The sequence below is a fragment of the Leuciscus leuciscus genome (genome assembly GCF_965113295.1).
Source record: "Leuciscus leuciscus genome assembly, chromosome: 1".
NCBI classification, from domain to species: domain Eukaryota; kingdom Metazoa; phylum Chordata; class Actinopteri; order Cypriniformes; family Leuciscidae; genus Leuciscus; species Leuciscus leuciscus.
Genome location: NC_138725.1, coordinates 4,536,256 through 4,555,368, shown reverse-complemented (window position 1 = coordinate 4,555,368; position 19,113 = coordinate 4,536,256). Strand labels below are relative to the sequence as shown.

Sequence of the window (19,113 nt, the reverse complement as noted above, 5' to 3'; positions counted from 1 at the left end):
CATTTTTCTTGGTCATGGAACAATAATTCCCTTTTGAGAAATCCGCTGTCTCCAACTCTTTATCATTAACATTACCCATTTTTGCACTAATTTTACTCAACAGTATTTATATTTGCGTATTTAAATTCTTTCCCCGCGTGGTCACCACGCACTATATTCACTGTGTTAATTCTTCCCCCCAGCGTGGCCACTGCGCACCTGCCTATATTCGTCAATATAGGACTTTCAAAATGCCTGCATCCGTCGATGTAGGTCTTTCCCAAACAAGTGCCTCTGTAATGTTTGAAAATTACTATCGGTAAATATATACTATCGGTATATATACATTTTTAAAAAAAAATAGTTTTCTTGCTGATTTGGCCCTTCGGAGAGGGTTTTGAAATGTATTAGATGGGTGTGTAAAGGCAGGGCTCCCTTTTGGGTGACAGGGGCCTGCAACTGGTGTCAAAACTTGTTCTTTGCTTGTCCCTGATGTAACCCTGTATAATTAAAATGTATTATGAAAAGGAATAAATTAAAGAGTGTTAAAATAATAAACTAACCAGAAATAAGACTGATAATAAAAATGTAAGAAATTATAAAATCAATGTAAAATGTATGTTAGTGTGATGATTGACATTGCAGTAATCATCCAATCACATTAAGTATAGATTGAAGTCCCGCCCCACCACGTTAGTTGCTGTATGGGGGAAACCATTTTTTTTTTTTTCTCGACGAGACTGAGATAAGCAGCAGCATAACTTGAGCACGAGCTGAAAAGAGGAGCAAAAATACACCAACAGTGCACATTTTGGATGTCTCCCTTATTTGACTCATATATATCTGGTCTTGGAGTCTCTACTAACGAGCTGATGAGTTGATTCAGGTGTGATTGATTAGGAAGAGTTGGAAAATGTGTAGTGTTGGTGTGCCTCCAGGAACAGGGTTGGGAAACACTGAGTTAGAGGACGATGTAAGATGGCGAGTCAACGCTGACTGAAACGAACAGTTGAAACTAACCCAGGAATCGGGTAGGAAAATTCCAATTACCTGCTAGTTCACCCAAACGGAGCCACATTTTCTTTAATTTTCATTCGAGAGACCGCTCTAAGGAATATCTTTGCGGAGACGGGGGTATTTTCTTGTTTTTCCTTATTGTTTTTTTTTTGTTCCACACGGAGTTTTGCAGAACTGTGGAATCGAATCATTTTCCCGGTGAATCTATCGAACTGAACTATTTTGAACCGAGTCACTTGAACTGAATTAAACTGAATCGAACTGAACTGAGATTACTGAATCGAACTGAATTTGTCTGAACTGAATCTTTGCACTGAAGTGTTTTGGATTGAATGTATTGAACCAAACCTTTGAGTTTTATTTACCAAATTGAATGTGCTGAACAGAGTTGTTGAACAGAATCTATTGAATCAAAAATTCTTGAATTTCAAGGAGGTATTATATTTTATTTTATTTAATTTTTCCCATTTGAGTTAACTGAGGTTGTCAAAAGTTAAAATTGCGAACTTGTTATACGATTGCAGTCTAACTGAATTCTATAGTTATTGGGTGCACCCAGATTAGTATGCATAATTCATGTATTGCATTTTGATTGAGTTTCTTCACTACAATCTATTAATCAACTGACACTGTGCATAGTGTTAAATTTCTTTTTTTTACTTTCATTTTATTCTTTACAAAGAATCAATTTATTTCCAATACAGATTTATTTACTCACAAATTTAAGCTGTTTAATTTATGCCTTCCGAGCCGAACCTACTGGCCTATAGATAAATATTAGTATATTGTCAGTGCCTGTCAATCAACGCGGGTGTTACACTGACACAGCAAATTATCCTCTGTCTCTCATCAGGGTGGTCTGAAAATGTCCAGATTGATCTGGAAAAAATTTTTATCTTGTTATTTCGTCCTCTAAATAAAAACTATCTGGCTCAACCTAAAGAGAAGGATACAATAAAGTTAGATTAATGTCACTACTAAATGTCTAATATATATATATATGTATAGTAGTCTCGTGTGGTAAGACATTCAGACTGATGGCCAACGGTCCCGTCTGAGGCTAAGACTCCCTATATACTACTTTGTGAATGTGATTCTGCCAGTTTTCCACTGACATGCCCCCAAATTGTAAACTTGGGGCTTAAAGAAAATCCTGAGCTTCACACTCATATTTACAACTAGGGCTGAACGATTAATCGCACTTTCCATGTAATCAGACTTAAATTCGAGATGGTTTATCGCAAGGCTGCGATTATTTTTTTTATGCGCAGCTTGTCATTGATGTACGGCTCTGTAAACGCTGCTCACTCTGAAAGCACTGTGAGTTTGAGTCGCTTATAACGTGCATTTGAAAAAACAAACACGTCAAACATCTTTTGCATTTATGAAACGTCAAAGCATTTATGAACCTCTTGTCCAACAACAGACAGCATTTACTAACATGCTTTTACTCCAAACTCACTTCATAACGACAGTTGAGCTCCTCCTCCTGTGAGATGATGTGCCTTCTTACACAGAATAAGGCAGTCGTGTATTTATAAGTCATGTTTAATCAAACCGTTTCAATCTTCTGTTTATTCAGCTACAGTGATAGGGATTTCCTGGAATGATGTGCATTATTGTACTTCTGCGGTGGGGCATATTTATCGTGTTTGCATGAGAGCACCCTCTGGCGTTCAGATGGAGCAGTATTTACTACCGATCAGCCGCACTCCACTGACAAGCTGCACATAAGATAATCGCAGCCTTTGCCAAATCGCGTGCGGTTTTATTGCAATTAATTGTTCAGCCCTATTTACAACTTGATTGCTATTTATTTCAAATACAGTTTCTGAATGTTATTTACACATAAAAAAAATATGTATCAAGTCATGATTAAGTATATAGTTCAGTGGAAACGTAGGCCTATTTTTACCGTAAGTTACGAGGCAAAAAAGTAAGATTCAACTTTAAAGGTGCCTTGTGTCAAAAAAAAAAAATTCATACTTCACATTCCATACCAGATGGGGGCAGTATACCTCCAGAAAGTGAGTTGGTCTACTCTAGAGTATGAATATGACATCTTCAAGCTACTCCCCTTCACCTTTACCAGTGAATATGTTCATATTCGTTTTGTTCATATTACATTTTTATTGTTAGTTTGAATTACATTAATTTGGCAGACAGCATTCGCTGATGTTGACCAAGCTAGCGCCAACGTAACCAGAGCTTCCAACTCTCACGCATTCACCGTGAGACACACGCAATTGACACTTTTCACACGCTCTCATGCCACACATACATTTTCTCACGCACAGAAAAATCGCGAAGCAAAGAGGACACGGAGACCGACAGACTAGACAGAGCAGGTTAGTTATGATATAAAACAATCTCAGCTCTCAGATTCTGTCAATTTTATTACGCAATTCAAACAATAAATACCGTTTTGGCGCTTGTAAATGTTACACGACAGATCCCTAGCGCACGTGAACCGATCATCTCTACTAATAGTAAAAAAACACGAACACTGTTGAAAGATACAGTAGGCTACAACTTACCAAAAAGTATTCCTCATACATAATATCGACCAATCAGTGTTTTTTATCAGCGTGAAGAGGTCAATAACACAGTTGGAGAACAATTATGTCAGATTTACCTCAGCATCTTACTTAACAGCATCTGCATAGAAGATGCTTAAGCATCTGCAAAGAAGATGCTTAACTGCATAACAGCATCTTACTTACCATTCCAAAAGAAATGTTGCAAGTTCGGAGTCGAACCTCATTTCTTTCATGTCCATTAGTTGTCTGCAGCGATGGAAAGCAGTGCCAATGTTTACTCTGGTTCTGTTCCTTTTTTTATCAGATTTTATTTGAATGTAGTAGTGGACAGTAGGCTACTTTCCACACGATTGACATCAGGTTCAAGTACGCCCACAAGCCGTGCGAGTTATTTGTGTATTGCATGTTTGACTGGTGGTTATGTTGCCCGCATACCGCCTCCCATGGCCGAAACTAGTATTACGACACCTGTCGGGCCGTGGCTAGTAATGCTAATGCTAATCCAGGTTGATATCTCTGCAGCACTATAACTTGTCATTTTTTTAATGACATCATCGCCCTTATTTCTTCTCATTCTTTTGATGCGTGTAGCTCATTTTTGGGATATTTTTACCTCAATTCTTACACATGGCACCTTTAACCTGACAAACAGAAATGAATTTCATTTTAACAAAAGTTCTGCCCACATATTTGTAGGCTGATATTGGCTTGGCAATGAAGATAAAAGACTGCATTATATAAGGAGAGCTCTGCCTTACGAGCAAATGGTGCGTTTACAGGACACCACTGAAAACGGAAAAGCTTTTGTGCGTTTTGGCCATTCATTAACACGACCACAAGGTTTTGGGGGCATGAAAACACAAGCTTTTGTAGTGCAAGGGTGAGAATGATGCCATTTACCATATCCATCCATGTAAACAACAAGAACGTGATTTTGTGAACGAGCGTGCGTATTACATGTTCGCGGGATGTTTCTTGACAAAGTGACATCGCCAACTACGTTACTGGTGTAGCGTGCATAATACAGCATTCTTTTGTCATTTTCGCAGATCCGTGTGAACGGGGATAGGTTTGACATGGTTGTTGTGTAAACATACCCTTAGTTACAAAATATATAGTAGTTACTAACCCTCCAGTGAAGACTTTACGTTCCAGTATAAACCGGAAGTGCGATCACTTGCATATGCTGGCAAGTGGCTAACGCTAGCTTAACTATCAAGCTAACATTAATGAAAGTTAAAGACAAAAGAATGCACGAAAATATTAAAATCAACCAGTTAATCACCTTAAAAATAGACTCCAATCGGTCCCTCGACAGATCTCGGACTGACATTATCAACCTTTTAGCGCTGTGGTATAGGCTGAACTGCGGCTGCATTTCCAGTTAAAGACTCAGCCAAATACCTCCAGAATCTCAATCTTTTTGTGGATGAACTGCCTGACCAATGAAGTCTTGGAGTAAGATGAAGTATTATGTCGGATGTCTTGACATTTCACAATCCAAGAATCGAAATTTGTCCTAAGGTGAAAACACTGTCCACGTGTGTCTGAGAATTGCCTGAGCTCAAATCGATGGGAGCGTTTTTATAGATTTTTCAAGGCTGTAGCTCACCTTACCCATATTGCTTACTGTTTCGCTCATTCACCAGAAGATGGAGATTGTGCTGGTTGATGTGAAAAAAATGTGTGCTCTGCCAGCAGAATGACTCCAAGTAGACCCTCCTTTCTCTTATGTTGGACTGGACATGTTTGGTCCATGGGAAGTGTCAGCAAGGCGTACACGTGGAGGTCATGTAAACAGTAAGAGATGGACAGTATTGTTTACTTATGTATTAGGGCAGTCCATATAGAAGTGGTAGAGGAAATTAGTTCTTCAAGCTTCATTAATGCATTGAGATGCTTCTTTTCATTGCGTGGTACAGCCAAGCAACTACGTTCAGATTGCAGAACCAATTTCATTGGCGTATGTAAAGAAATGGGGATAAGTTCTCCTGAGGAGGATGGTGTGCAAAAGTTCTTACAAGACTAGAGATGCACTTGGATCTTTAATCCCCAAGCGTATGATTGGGGTAGCACGTCACATTTTGGATGGGATGTTGTCTCAGACCAGTAGGGCATGACTTCAATGGCATCAATGGCGTAAGGAGTGTCTGTACTCTTCAATGTCGTCAGAAATGGCCACGCAACGAACCCAACATCAAAGAGGGGTATGTTGTCCTTCTTAAAGAAAAAAAAGTTAGAAGGAACAAATGGCCAATGGGTGTAATAGTGAAAGCTTTTCCAAGCAAAGATGGGAAGATACGAAAAGCTGAAGTGAAAATCGTCAAACAAGGTCTGCCAAATAATTACTACAAATCTATCTCAGAATTGATCTTTTTAATGTCCCCAAGCCAAATCCTTATTAGAGTGTGGTATCTTAAAGATGCCGGACAGGGAGTGTCCTGGCCCTGCCAGTTTTAGGGTATAGGGTATCTTCCAAGAGTGTGATCTTATTAATGTGGGACGGTGATGTCATTTATATTCAGACTGAATCAGCCTGTGAGTCAGAGACACCATGAGGTTGCACATGTTGTTGGCTTCTTAATTCAAGGACATCTTAGTTTGGAGTTGTTGATGGGGGCATTCTTTGTGAGTTTTCTGGTTTTGTCATTATACAGTTTGAATGTATTTTTGTATATTGATAATTGATGTTTGATGTTGTTTGGTACTGCATGCTTTTTCATGTTTGCATGTGATATTGCTTAACATTCTTGATAATGTTATTTCTTATCAAAGCAATTGTGTTTACATGTATATGTGTATATGTAACCGGTGGCTCGCGATGCCCTGCGTGATGCTTGGCCATCGACACCAGTTAGAAAACTTGTCTGCATTGTGTAGCGTTGTGGAGACAGACACGGGACAACAGGCGGCAGTTTCACTGGGTTTAATCTGTTATTTAAAACAAATACGGGTAAAAGCAGCCTCTGAGTGAATCGCCCTTAACGATCTCTCTATAAAACAAATGTGATGTAGCCTACATTTAATCACATGTGCTCTCATTTCCACATTTAGGCCCAGATGCAAAATATACCTTAAACGGGATGAAAATACAAAAATAACCACACAGATAGGTAAAATAATATTATATACATAAATTAGAGTGAAAATATAGACATAGAAGCAACAATTAAAATTAAGATTAAAAAAGATTATCAGGAGCCCAAAATAACCTTACCTCTCCAGTGCATTAACCTTGCAAAAAGGGAAGAAGAGGAGACAAAACAGGAAATTAAGATGGATCATGACATCACATCAATTAAAGGGGAAATCACACATTTTTCAGGCAGGTATATCAAGCATTTGAAAATAAAACATTTTGTGTGAATTATAATAAACAATACATACATTTAACAGAATATTCAGTTTCACACCATTAATACAGTAAAACATTTTTTTTTTAAATAGAGTTTAACTTGCTGGATAATTTAATGTGATTTCATTGAGTCCAGTACAGTGTCGTGTTTACTGATTTTATGGAATACATGCACGCTAGAGTTTTGTTTATTAAACAATTAGACTATGACATTTAGATGTTTGAAAACTGTCGAACTGACCCCAAACCAGCCCAAATTTTGTCCACCCGCCCAATTTTTGCATAGACGGTAACAGAAATGGACACATCAACCCCATAGACTTCAACGGAGAAAAGTGAAGTCAATTAGAATAGGGATGGGACGGTATGAAAATTTTATATCACGATTATAGTGACCAAAATTATCGTGATTATCAATATTATCACGGTTTTGTTAAAACGAGATGAAAGTGTTCAAAAAGAGTTGATGCTCACACTGAAGACATTTCAACAAGTTTTATATTTGAAAATCAACAAATACAACAAGCAGCTCTATGCACTTTTTAAAGAAAGATTCTATTCTGTGGCATTTCCGTCCTTATAATGACCGTCGTCAATAGCAACGCATTATAACACTGTGCACATCCATGTATCACAACGGATGCGCTCTCTCGTTTCATTCAAATACAACTTGCCGTCTAGCATTTCCATTTTCAATTGTATTGAAAATTAAATCAGAGTTGATTTATTGTTTAAAAGTTTGATAATATTGTTGTGATCATCTTGTCTGGACGATTGTTTTGTACACTGTACATGGATTTATAAACGGGTAAGTTAAGATTTAAAACATTAATCTCAATTCAATGTCCCCGTAATTATGTGGTAAAAAAAAAAAATCTGTGTAATAAGTGTATAATGAATATACATTATTATCCATTAAATGTCACTCTTTATAGTCTTGTTTGAACTTGTTCGTTCATCTTTGGCTCAAAGCCACTTGCTGCGAACTTTTCTTTGCGGAAGCTTCACGTTTATTTCAAGTGAGTTATATAATAGTTCAACTTAAAACAACCCAGTTCAATACTCAATACGTAGTTTTGGTATTGAGGTCAAAGTTAACTTGCCTTGCGTTTGCTATACAACAGTGGGTAATGGTCACACAAGACGACTCGGCAGTTTTGAAGTGTTTCTATTGCAGCAACTTTTTCTTGTGCATGTTCTGCAGACAGGGTGACCATCCTCGATTAAGTTTCCCTCAGGACTTTTGTTAAAGCCAAAATATGACCACACCTCAGAATTGGTTCTCTTAAAAGGCTGAAAAATCTCCCGAGCACGGTCACTGCCTTAAGCCATTCTTCTTGAATAAAAAAAACAACAACATTGCACGCTGCATGCCTGCATCAGACATTTTTGCTGGCTGAACAGGATTAATAGTGAGTTTTTTAAAATCGCGATAATCAAACACAGTTTTAATGATAACTAAATTTTAAACGATATTACTAACCGTCAGTACATTTTATCGTGGTTTATAGTGAAACCGGTAATCACCCCATCCCTAAATTAGAAGCACTCACTTCCTGATGGTTGAGTGTACTGCGCAGCCTCAAACTAAGCTTGATGACGTAGATGTGACGTGAGCAACCTGTCTGTCTTCTATTAGCTGTGCCGAGAGAAATCTGAATCATTCCCTTCCGGATCTTGCAGAGACGGAGAAGAGCTGAGTAGGAGCTGTCCATGAGCTAAGAGCAAGTATTCTGATTAATTATTTTGTCATTCTTGCCTCCACGTCCCATCCGATTGCCTGCAAGCTTCTCCTCCTGTCTATACAGTAATTTCTCTACTGTGCGACAGAGAGTCGCGTGGTTATGATGCAATCGTTAGCCTACTTTTACAAAAACTGCTTCTACAGGGCCATAACGTAAGATACAAGGTAATGGAGCCTTTTATACATGGTCATGTTTCTTTAGAAATAAACAATGGACAAATGGAGTCTTTAAACGCCTCAGATGTAAAGTTATTCGCTGTCAAAGTGACGCCAAAATGAATGGGAGTCGATGGAATGCTAACAGCAGGTGAAGGCTTGGTTAGCAATGGATGCCCGCATTGAAGGTACACTTTTCGGGTGCTGGATTACCCCCTTGAATGTTTGTCCAAAACGGCCCAATCTGGCAACACTGGCCCAGATGATGTCACTTCCTGGGTGTCACAATTAATAAATTGTTTAGAGGAAAATCAGTCCAGAAGTTAACAGGGTTGAGTGAAAAATGTTGGACACAGATAATGCTAATAAAAACTGTTAGTTGAGTCACCTGACGCAAGATGGTGGAGTAGTTGTGTTTCTGCCTAGCTGCTGTGAAGCCCTTTAATTGTAACCTTTTCAGCCTTATAAGCCTTCCTCAGTTGGTGGAATTCTGGGCGTTGCTGACGCAAGGTATGTCAGAGAAAAGATTGAATCTAAATTATACGCTCAGAAGACGAAAACAATCGAAAATACCGACTCCCGCGCATACACCTGAAATGGTGGACGTATCACTAAACGTTGGCGAAATGGACACGCTAGCTAAGCGTATCACTTCGGAAGTACTCGCAGGAGTGGACATAGCACTCGAAAACAAAATTGGTCCATTGATGGAGAAGCTGTCCGTGGTGACGGCGCATGTTACTGAGGTTGAAGATTGCGTTGCTGGAGCTGAAGCACGCATATCAACGATGGAAGACACCTTTGCCAGAGACAACGCAGATCTGGTCAAGATGAAGGCGTCCCTTGAAGCAGCTCTTGACAAAATAGATGACTTGGAAAACAGAAGCAGGAGATGCAACATCCGAATAATCGGCCTACCCGAGGGCGAGGAAGGCACCAACCCCGTTCTGTTTCTCAAATTATGGCTGCCCAATTTGCTGAATATCGACGTTAAGCATGGCCAGATTAAAACAGAATGCGCGCATTGGATTTCTATGCGCCAACCTATCTCAGGAGAGAGATAGGTTGCGCCATGATCCTAAAGCTCCACAACTATCAGGATAAAGTCCGAATCCTACAGGCTGCTTGGTCTGCCGGAAAGCTGCTGTACAAGCAACATACCATATCCATCTACGAGGATTTTTCGGCTGCAATCATCAGGAAAATACAGGCATTCAGTGCAGTTAAAAAACGTCTCCGCGAGAAGGGAGTGGGCTTTGGGATGATTTACCCGGCGGTTCTTAGAGTGCAGTATGATGGAGCTAAGTTTTTTTAAACAACCGGGTGAAGTGGAGGATTTCCTGTCTAAACTGCCTCTACTCCTGTCCACCGGCCTGATGCATCCTGTCCCGATGCTGTTGAATGACTTTAAAACCGCATCAACGTTTTCAAATGGGATCTAAAAGTTTTGCTCCTAAGCAAGTTTGACTTTCTGTGGAAACAAGGTATGGATATTTACAGACCCTTTGAAGCGTCCACTTTTGTGACAGGTGGTTGGGGTTGATTATTTGTGTTCTTTATTGCTTTATATTTCAAATCGTCTCAATTGATATTACGTGGACAGCAAGGTGATTATTTCTTGTTCTACAAGACTTTCATACTGGCGATGGGGGCGGTGTCAAGGATTTATTTTAATTTTATTGTAGGCTGCAAAGGCTGACTAAATATGTTTTGTATAACTTTAAAGGGTTAACTGTTACGTTGGGGCTCACCGCAGTTGCGGTTCTTTTGAACATCTATGACTACACAACCTGTATGTGTGTTACTTGTGTATCTTTTAACACTTGTCCAGACCATCTGTTGTTTTTACCGGTCCTGTAAAGTTTCTGTAGAGCATGGGTCTGTGTACCTGTGCATCTCGTATATGAAACCGACCGGCGCCAGGCTCCACCTTTTGATGGACATAATTGTTTAAGTCTTGAAGAGTGTAAATAGTTCGGGGTTTTTTTTTTGGCATTCAGGGTAATTTGATTTTGTTTTATGTCTTTACCTATCCATTTATTGATTTTCATTTTTTTCTAAATTCAGCCTCCTTTAACCTTCATCAGATTGCGTTATGTTCTTGGCTTTTCACAATAATACTGGCTTATTTAAAGGTACTTTATACACAAGGAAAAATGGCAAATGAACACCAAGTTAAAGCGTGACTGGGTGGGGCAAGTGTTTTACTCATCCTTTACCATTAAAAGCAGGGGTGTGGCTATTCTCATTCACAACCATCTTCCTCTCTCAATTGTATGTGTTCAGGCTGATACCGCAGGTCGATATGTGCTGCTTAAAGCAGCACTCAGTAGCTTCGGGATTTCTTCGCTGTATTCTAGCTTTTTGCTCGCAGGTTTCTCTCTAGAGCTCCCCCCACAGCTTCGGAATAGATATTTGACAACACTGTTGTAAAAACTCGTTGGTGATTCTCAGACACCAGAGGCTAGTAGATCAACGACATCAAAGCAGATGGGACATTCTTTAAAACGTCTTCTTCATTCGGGTTCGGACAGCGTGAGGGAGCGCAATAATGACAGTATTTGAGCAGATTTCTTTTGGCCGTAAAGCAATTGTTTACATCGCGAGACCTGATATCACGCGATACTTCCTGACGCGGCGGCCGGCGGCTCAAAGTTGCAAGTGCGTATTTTCCGCTCACGGGCACCAGGTGGGTGCGAAACGACCACCATTCAACCCGAAATAAGTACTATAACCATTCCAATGACTCCGAAGCTGTTCAGTTAAGGTAAAAAAGTTACTTAGTTCACCTTTAATGGGGAGTTGAGTGGAGAAACTTTAATTACTTTAATGAATGTATACGTACCCCCCATTCAATCTAATGATTTTATTACACAAATCTTTTGTAAATTTGCAGAATTACAATGCGAGCACATCATTATTGCTGGTGATTTTAATTGTGTTCTTTCACCTGATTTAGATAAATCTGTCTCGTCAAAGGTCAAGCGGTCTAGCAGGGCTTGCGCCCTGGATGAGACGTGTCAAGAAATCGGTTTAATAGATACATGGCGGGCTTAACACCCTGGGCAGTGGGAATATACTTTATTTTCTGGAGTACACAAATCCAGCAGTAGAATAGATGAAATTTTTTCACCTAAAGCTTCCCTTCATAATATATTGGATTGCGAGATAGGTAATATTGTAATATCTGATCATGTGGCCGTATTCCTTAATTTATCTCTCTCTAATGTTAAACAGCATCAGGGTGCGTGGAGGTTTCCTTCTTGGCTTACACATGACCCAAACTTTGTTATCTTAAGGAACAAACTAAACTATTTTTCTCGGACAATAAAACCCCTGGGGTATCTCCCAATCTGATATGGGACACTGCAAAGGCATATATCAGGGGGCTAATTATTTCATACGTATCAAACCTGAAAAAGAAGAGCTTAGTAGATCAAAGAAAGCTTGAGGTTAAGCTCCATGATCTTCGAGTTAGATACAATACATCCCCTTCAGATGAGTTGCTGGCAGAAATCAAAACTTTGCAAACTTCTCTTGAAGCTATTTTTACAAAGAAGGCGGAGAAATCATTATTTTTCGCAAAGCAACGGATGTAAGTGGTCTCCTTCTGCGCTGACATATCTAGGTATAAAGATTTCACCTAATTTGGACTGCCTTTACTGATTAAATTTTACCCCGACTATCAAATCTATTATTAATGATCTGGATAGATGGTGCAGTTTACCATTATCATTAATAGGGCGTATTCACCTTGTCAAAATGAACTTAGTACCACGTATTAGGGGTGTAACGATACATCGATATGTACCGCTGTCAAGGCATCGCGAGTTCATGTTTTACAGCAGAAACAGACAAGCACTCGCACCCTTGTTGGTGAACACAACACGCTAAATGCGTTTTAGCGACTCAGCGCGCAGTATTCAAGTCAGACGTCACTTTGAAAAGACGCGCTGGCTAAGAGGAGTTTCGTCAAAGCTGACTAAAAGTGATCGAGGATGGATAATTTCAATGAACTCGTGATATCTTCTTCAGGGCGTAAAAGGAAAATAAAACCTGAAACATTTTCACGGACCCTTACTAAAGCAGCTCGTTTATGAGGGAAAAGTTCACTGTATTGCGTGTACGTTATCACAACAACAAAGTTTGTCGGGCGTCTATGTCAGCTGAGGAGATTAACGTTATGAAGATTAACTGAGTGTTGTATTATTTATCATAGCAATTACTTAGTTTTGCTTGACTCAGAAAGATGCAATGTGAATGTATCTGCTCTGCTAAAAAAAAATATATATTTTTTTTTTAACATATTAAAGCTTACTTTCAATTAACTTTAATTTTGTAATTTACCTGTATTTTTTAAGTTATTATTATTATTATTATTATTATTAATCAAATCAACCCAGCTGCAGTTTGATTGATATTACTTGGAATGCACAATAATAATAAAAAACATGATTTATGCAAATGAATAAGAACGGAGTACTTGCAAATGACCTCTTCTGTTATAAATGTCCCAATTGGGAGAGGGTGTGCAATTTTCAAAGAGTTTAATTAAATGGTCATGTTATATATTTTGATTGCATTTGTGAGTTAATAAAAATGTAACTGGTTGTGTGAACATAATATCCAATATGGAATATCCAAGATGGCGCCGCGGATGGCTGCCTCGGTGTGGAGCTCTCTAAACCCAACTGTGACCCCTTTTTTTTACTTTTTATACTATTTTATTTTATTTTATTTTTTTATATATTTTATTCTTAGAATTTGTATTACTATGTTTCTTGTTGTATTTGTATTTGTATATGTGCACTGGAAGCTTCAGTACCAAGAAAAATTCCTTGTGGGTGCAAGCACACTTGGCAATAAAGCTCTTTCTGATTCTGATTCTGATAATATCTAAATATCGATTAATCGATCGATATAGCCCTGAATCGAATCGAATCGTATCGTGGAATTTTTTGAAGTATCGGAAAATATCGTATCGCTGGCTGAGAGAATCGATATCGTATCGTATCGTGAGGAACTGTCCGATTTACACCCCTACCACGTATGTTATACCTCTTCCAGATGCTTCCCATTCTGCTTCCCATTCTGCTTCCTGGTAAAGCTCTAAGACAGCTACGTGGTTCAATTATATCTTTTTTTTGGCGGAAAGAAAGGCCTAGGCTTAGGTATAGCTTCTCCCTAGTATGTCTGGAGGGTTGGCAGCTCCCTCATTTGAATTATATAATTTATCTGCTCAATTAAAATATATACTGGAATGGCATCTAGACGACCCAAACTCGACCTTGGTCAGTGCAGAAGCAGCATGTATTGGTTATATCCCTCTTCGCAATTTATTATACATGTCATCTACAAAGTTGTCTATTCTAATCAAAGGCAACATAATTCTTAATAACATGATTAAAGTATGGCGGATGGCTCGCAAAACAGAGGGATATGCTACACACCTCTCGGCATACACACCTATACACAATAATCCAGATTGATTGGGCTAGCACTCTGGAAAAAACAAGGGATTTGTGTTATAGGTGATGTAGTGGAAAACAATAAGTTGATGACCTTTGATCAGATTGTTTTAAAGTATAATATTGATAGGAAGCACTTACATATAACCAAATACATAGCTTTGTATCAAAAAAGCTAAAGGACCATCCAGGCGGCCTTGGTCTGTCTACAATAGAAGAACAGCTTAATAAACTCATCTTCTCGATCAATACTTAGCCGTTTTTATAATATTCTCTCAAGTTCGAACAAAGATAATTCAGATAAAGTCAGGAGACTATGGGAAACTGATCTTGGGGTAGAAATAAACAAAGCGGACGGGGGAATGGTATGTGTAACACATTACTTGGCAGACAATGCATCCTGGGAAATGCAGTTTAAAATACTGCACAGATTACATATCACTTCGGTTCGCAGACACAAAATGAACCCCAATTTATTCAGCCTATGCAATAAATGCAAGATCGCAGAGGGAACCCTTATGCACTGCTTCTGGGGATGTTTTTAGGTTCAGTATTTCTGGGCGGGGGTTTGTTTAAAAGTGGGTAAAATCTTTTCCTGTTCTTTATAATTAGGGCCTAAGATCTGTTTACAATTAGGGCCTAAGATCTGTTTACTGGGACTTACAGAGGAACTCCCTCATGGTTTTAAGGGTGATCATCTCTTGCAAATATTATTATTTTGTGCCCGCAAAAGTATTTTGTTTCAATGGATAACTGAAATAACCCCATCAGTGGTTCAGTGGATAAATATTGTTAAGGGCTTTATTCCTAATGAAGCCTTTTCCACTGCACTAAGAGGCAAACCCTTTAAATTCTACAGGACCTGGGGCCCCTTTCTAAAATACTTGGGTGTAGATGCGGAACACATGCTGTCCTTGGGAATTCAAAATGTAGCTTGGAAGGAGTAGAGGTAATTTTGGGGTGGCTGCTATTCTATTACTAATTCATTATTATTATTCTTTTTTTTTATTTAATTTTTTTATATGCATATGAACAGACTTCCAAGGAAAACAAATAAGGGATTTAGATGGAGGTTTCATGTTTTGCTTGCATGTTTGACTTGTGATGTGTTCCTCCGTTTGTTCTTTCCTATTTATGTGTTTTGAAAATCCCTGTAATGCCTAAAACCACAAAAAAAAAAAGAAAAAAAAAAGTACTCCGTTACTAACGTAACCTCGGTTCTCTCTAGAGAGGGAACGAGTACTGCATAATAGCTTACGCTAGGGGAAAACTCCTTTTCCATGAGATATTGAAGCCAAAAAATTATCCTTAATTTTGTATTAATGTAAAACGCATTGCAGCAGCATGCAGACATGGGCGAGACGGCTCGTGCGCCCATTGGCTGCCCTGCGGCAACTGCAGCAGCCTATCGAGAGAGCCCTCTCATGATGTCAGACCAATGAGGGCGCTTCGCGCCCACTGCGTCATGTCCCGCCGAATTGGTGGGCCCTTGGGCTATAAATATAGGCTCGAAAGGCTGGTTTAGCTGGTTTTTCATCGCCGAAGCGAACCAGAGCGTGATGCATGCACGGCAAGTTACGCAGTACTCGTTCCCTCACTAGAGAGAACCGAGGTTACGTTAGTAACCGAGTACGTTCTCTTACGAGAGGTTCTCTCGTACTGCGTAACAGCTTACTCTAGGGGAACACAGTGTAAAACGCCGTGCGTGCTGAGATTCAACACTAACGTCCCCAGGGCAGGTGCCCGGGGCTCATATAGTGCATAATCATGAGGGACTCACAGAGAATCCGGGAAGAGGGGCTAGAATAGCATCATCTGAAGCACTGGAGATGCTGATGCCATGAGACCCAGCATCTTTTGAAACTTTTTGAGCGGGACTAAAGCGCCATGGCGAAAAAATTTCGTCATGCGCTGAATACTCAGTCTGCGCTGTGGCGACAGCTGTGCTGTCATAGACAGCGAGTCCAGTTTTCTACCCAGAAAAGATATCGTCTGACTGGGAGACAGTGAACTCTTCGCCCAATTGACTGAGACGAATTTCAAAAATTGCCTGTGACGCTATTTGTATTTGGAAATAAGCGTCTTTCAGATCTATTGACATAAACCAGTCAGCTTGGCGAATTTGCGAGAGGATTTTCTTGGTTGCGAGCATTCTGAACCGTCGTTTCAGAAGTGCTTTGTTCAACTGTCTTAGATCTAAAATGGGTCTGAGACCCCCGTCTTTTTTGGGTACCAGGAAATACCTGCTGTACATTCCCCCTTCGCTCTGAGCCTGTGAAACGGGTTCTATAGCCCCTTTGCTCAGTAGTTTCGCTATTTCGGCTCAAAGTAGATGTGCTACTTCTTTTTTCACCGTAGTTTCGATTCGCGCCGCGTGACGTGGCGGGCGTCGAACGAATTGTAGCGAGTAGCCTCTCTTTATAATGTTCAGCACCCATTCTGACATCCCGGGAAGCTTTGCCCAAGCATTCGCGTGGGTAGCTAGGGGTAGAATGATATCTGGGCTCTGGTCGCAACCTAGTGGCGAGCGGGGAGCCCCGGTGTGCTGAGACATGAACGCCGTGCTTGCAGCGTGTGAGGCCGGGGGTGCGCTGATAACAGAGGGCAGCGTGCCCGCGCTCTGTTCTCCTATAGCGGTACGCTGAGAGAGAGCGAGCGGGGTGAACCTTGCAGGGTTTATCATGTCTGTGAGCGAATGAGGGCTTGGGACAGTGGGCCCATTCATCACGCTGAAAACGCCGTCTGCATGAGCAGACTGTATGTGCGTTGGTTTCGTTTTTACAGACACCGGGAGACATGTAGCGTGTAGTGTTTGTGGGCACTGGGTCGTGGGCACGTTCACTACATCTATTGCACAATTGACGTGAGTCGATTTTATTTGTGCGGGCCGTGTGTGCTTGTGTGTAGGAATGAGCACTGGGCAGTGGGCATTTTTACTACACTCATAACATCGGGCGTGGCCGAAATACCAGAAAATACACTCTTTATTGGATTTATCTGGGTCGCCATGACAACAGCGTTTGTGTGCAGGCAAGCGGGCTGTGTTACCGACTTGTTTACTGCAAAATACACTGGAACAGTCGCATTAACCGGAACTGAACAAGCGAGAAGTATTGGTGAAAGTCCGGCCGCAGCGGGGCTTGAACACCATCGTTTTCCTAGACTGGCTAGGAAGACTTTGAGTTGCCATAGAAACGGTGTTTGGGTGCATGCGAGCGGGTTGTACAACGCGCTCGTTGGCTGCAAAATGCACATCTGCAGTCGCCTTTTAAGGGAACTGACAGAACGAAAGCATTGACGGCATAATTTTATCTGCTGGCAGACCCGGGATTCGAACACGGGTCTCTCATGCGAAAGCCTAAGATTCCGCCACTGAGCCACAGGGGGGAACACATAAACTCTCAGTTAGCGCGAGCATATAAGAGAGCGTCAACATGTCTTGTGCCAGCGTTTGTTTGCAGACGTGCGTGTATTACAACAGGCTCGTTTACTGCAACATTGACATTTCCAGTCGCCTGAACTTCAGAGGGGAATGAGAAATGTGTGAGAAATGGAGGTTGGTCTGGCCTCAGCGGGACTAAAAACACTCTTTTCTCCTTTCGCCAGCGACGCACGCGAACCATAGAAACGGTGTTTGGGTGCAGGCGAGCGGGTTGTACAAAGCACGGCGCTTTTTACGGCGCAGTACCGCGGCGGGCGGAGGTGCAGTCTCGGAGAAAGGATGCCAGGCGAGTCCTCAGAGTCACCATAGGCATTAGCGCGAGAGCTGCGTGATCCTCACCAGGAAAAGGGGCGTCTTGAAAAAGACGCCCGGCTCTTTTAGTGCAATGAGAGTATGTCGCGGTGGCGAACATACACACACACACACACACAAAACACAGTAGCAGAGAAAAGGATATAACGCCGGAGAGCGTTAGCAGGAACGGTGACTGAAGGCGGCGAGTTGTCGACCAGCGGCTTCAGGTGCAAAGGCTCGTCCCGCAGAAGGCTTATCAGACGGCGCGGCAGTGAAGCTCTCGGGATCCAGCGATGCGTGAGCTTCACTTGAAGAGATGAAAAATCAGCTAAACCAGCCTTTCGAGCCAATATTTATAGCCCAAGGGCCCACCATTGGTCTGACGTCATGAGAGGGCTCTCTCGATAGGCTGCTGCAGTTGCCGCAGGGCAGCCAATGAGCGCGCGAGCCGTCTCGCCCATGTCTGTATGCTGCTGCAACGCGTTTTACATTAATACAAAATTAAGGATAATTTTTTGGCTTCAATATCTCGTGGAAAAGGAGTTTTCCCCTAGCGTAAGCTATTACGCAGTACGAGAGAACCTCTCGTAAGAGAACTGTTAGTTTAAAACCAGTTAAAGCCGCGGTCAGTCTATACTTTGAGCATGTTGCACACACTGCAACGGTCGTGAAATGAGGTCACACTCTGCGGTGTCTTTTATTAAAAACATATATGACAAAAAATAATTATTCCAAAAATATACAATCTACTGCACTTTACAGCAAAAATTTGTTTTTTTTCTCACAGCGAAATTCACTTGATCTTGTGTTTCCGGTGTCCCACATTCACATGCGTATGAATGGACGTCAGTGGAAGGAAACGTTTATTGTAACCGGCCCATAATAATTACGTTTTTAGTTTAATGAATTAAATATCAATCTAAATGTTGGTGTCAAAATGATTACACTGTTGTATATTTTTTTAATGTATTAATATTACATTAGATAATTGTCGTTGATCAAATATATTTAATATATCTCACTACTGAAATATGGTATTTGTATATAATGTTTTAAAAATAATAATTGAAGAACAATGTACCTCATTCATGTAAATTTTCAGGGACGTATAATTTATA

At 40.6% G+C, this 19,113-nt stretch overlaps 1 protein-coding gene and 1 long non-coding RNA gene across 2 annotated transcripts in view; one reads left to right on the top strand and one right to left on the bottom strand.

Moving 5' to 3' along the window:
- Positions 1–19,113, top strand: part of LOC309494292 (uncharacterized protein) — a 41,575-nt gene that overhangs the window by 8,110 nt on the left and 14,352 nt on the right. The window lies entirely within an intron of this gene.
- LOC309494495 lies at positions 7,765–18,327 on the bottom strand. Its single transcript, XR_014204331.1, has 3 exons — positions 14,718–18,327; positions 13,828–14,285; positions 7,765–12,558 (listed from the first exon to the last, which is right to left on the bottom strand). It is a non-coding gene; the product is annotated as an uncharacterized lncRNA (long non-coding RNA).